General features: G+C 45.7%; 1 protein-coding gene across 1 annotated transcript in view; it reads right to left on the bottom strand.

Moving 5' to 3' along the window:
* Positions 1-1,060, bottom strand: part of LOC123152191 (uncharacterized) — a 2,878-nt gene extending 1,818 nt beyond the window's left edge. Inside the window, exon 1 of the mRNA XM_044571803.1 lies at positions 686-1,060. The gene's annotated coding sequence lies outside the window, so the exon portion shown is untranslated. The remainder of the gene's footprint in view (positions 1-685) is intronic.
* Between the last annotated feature and the right edge of the window lie 1,628 nt (positions 1,061-2,688).

Raw genomic sequence — 2,688 nt, 5'->3', positions numbered from 1 at the left:
TTTTTTTTTGAATTGTAATCATGTTATATTTGTTAATACAGTATAGAGGTCACTGTTTGCGATTATGACAAAATCTGAAAACTACAGGAGCTCTACACCTTATATACACTGTTCCAACCCCCTTTGGTTTGTGATCTCAATAAGGCACTATCACTGATTCATGGCCCTACTTGTACCTTTACAACGATGGCGCCCCAATTAGCAATGAAGTCCCATTTTCAGGCCCAGCGACAGATTGATCGCCAGCACCCAGCAGAGTGAATCACGTCACACCTAACTAGCTTTGCTGTTTCTCACATGATACTACTCGAGATCACTTAATTATAGATGTCAGCCAGCCCAATTATTGGATTTCTAGATAATCTCATCTAGGCCAACGGACCCTGTCAAGAAACCACCGAGCAAGTGTTTTTTTTCTTTTCCGAGAAGTCAAAGTGTAACTATGAAGGCAACTGAATCCAGTAAAATTCAGCACTTAAATCCAGTATAGATCAGGTTGATCGATTCTACGCAGTTCCAACTTGCTTAATTTTTTTAACATAAAAAGTTATTGGTCCGGACTAAATTGAGCTGAGATAAGATAGTGTCAAGTTGATTGCGATCCCCAATTTTGCCTAACTGAACACAAACATCACAGTAAGAAACGAGCCTAAGAGAGTGGAGAAATCAGGCAATCGAGGCTTACCGCGAGCTCGCCGGTGTGAAGGAGGTCGTCGATGGTGCCGTGGCGCGTGGTGAGGAGCACGGAGGCGAACCGGCTGGCGGGGGCTGGGGTGCCGGATCGGGGCCATCGGCGTCGACTTCCGTGTTGTCGTAGAAGGAGCGGACGGCGGCCTCGAGGGCCCAGTTGTGGCCCTCGAGGAAGAAGGTCGCCTCGTCGGGGGTCGCCGAGGTGACTGCGCAGAACGAATCCACCAGAGACTGCGCCTCCGCGGCCGGCGGCGCGTGGGTGGCATCTCCGGCGGCCATCTCGGCTGCGGCGGCCGTGTGTCTGGCTTGGAAGGCTTTGGGAGGAAGCCTTCTCTTGGCGTTTGCCTCCCCGTTTTACCGCGTCGTCGTCGTTGGGCCGTCACGCCGCGAGATTCTTTACTTGGGCTTTCAGTTTGGAGAAGCTGTTGTTTGTTTAGCCCGTTAGTACCTTGAATTTGTTGGCAGACACAACTTTTAGTCCCACCTCGCCTTATTTAGTTCGCATACACGGGAATAAAAGGACAGCTCTTGCAACACTGTGGCTGGGCTTTGTCGCGTTAGCCTGTCACCCAAGCTCATTTGTGGGGGAGCAAAAGTTAGTCACAGATCTTGCTGGGCCTTGTGGCTCGGGGGCCTGTTACCCAAGAACATTTGTGGGGGAGCAAGAAGTAATCTGTGCACTAACTTTTTAATATTTTCTACTATACATTTTAATGTGATTTTTTTATGGTTTTGCTAAAGCAAAGCACATCTGGATGTGCCCTACATTGCACATATAAGTCATAGGTCATTGATTTTAGGTGGAGATTCATCTGGGTATTTTTTGTTCTTCTTTATGTTTGATTGAGTCGTTTAAATGTACAATACTAAGGCACATCTAAATGTGCCCTAAACATGCCTTTTCTTTTCAAACCAGGGACTTTCACTATAATTTTTATCTATTAAGCATGTATTTTTTTTCTTTACAAAGTATGTCCAATTTTTATGTTGCCCTCTGGCAGGATAAATATTAACTTTAATTATCATTATAACGTCGAATCAAATTTCTGCAAGATGGTTTCCTTATCACGGGGTGATTTATCATGTGTGAGACCAAAAAAATCCATCGAATTAAGAGAGGATTGATGGAAGAAAGAGGACCCTCTAGCTAGGGTTTCTCCCGCCTCCCGTTGGTGCCACCATCGCTTATCTCGTCTCCTATGGTCTTAGGGTCATGGAGACGCGGTGGATCCTGGCCTTGCCGGTGGAGGGCTTCGTTTTTTTTCATGATTTTTTTGTTTTTGTTAGGGTTTGTGCCGTGCTCAGAGTGGCGAGATGGTGACAACACTCTGAAGATGGAATAAGATTCTCCTCGCATAGTCCCAGTTCTGGTGGTGTTTCTAGCATCGCCGGAGGGCGCGTGGAGGTTTATTTCTGGCGGATCTCACAGGATTCAGTCTCCGTTCATCTGTATTCATGTGTCTACAAGTTAGATCCTTTCAATCTACGTTTCTCTGCATCGTCAGCGGTTGTTATTATGGTGTGTTGGTCATATGATGCCTTAGCACAACAACTTTCCGACTGTCTACTACAACAAGGCTTACCCGGCTCCAATGAGGGAGGGTGAAGACGGCGGCGCGGCTCGCTCCAGTGATTGTGGTCGTCGCTAGGCGATCTACAGACCTGGATGTATTTTTTACTTCCGGTGTTCTTTATACTACCTTTTCAATTTATGAATAGATCAGAAGATTTCACGCAAAAAAAGGAATTAAGAGAGGACGAGCAATCTAGGCATCTTGTTTGACCTCCACGCTTTAAGTTCTTAGGTTCCACACTTTTCGCTTGCTTGATTTAGCATGGAGCTTTAATCTGGAGAACCTAGTGAGTAATTCATTTTTTTACTTGGAGTAATACACTATATTGATTTGACTTGTGATGCTTCGATGTGGCACACAGAAAGGAACTTTGGTCCGAGATGTGTGTCATGCAATTCAGTTTACACTGGATGGGTTACAACAC

This window comes from Triticum aestivum, chromosome 7A (assembly GCF_018294505.1).
Source record: "Triticum aestivum cultivar Chinese Spring chromosome 7A, IWGSC CS RefSeq v2.1, whole genome shotgun sequence".
NCBI lineage: Eukaryota > Viridiplantae > Streptophyta > Magnoliopsida > Poales > Poaceae > Triticum > Triticum aestivum.
This window is presented reverse-complemented; position numbering and strand designations above follow the sequence as displayed.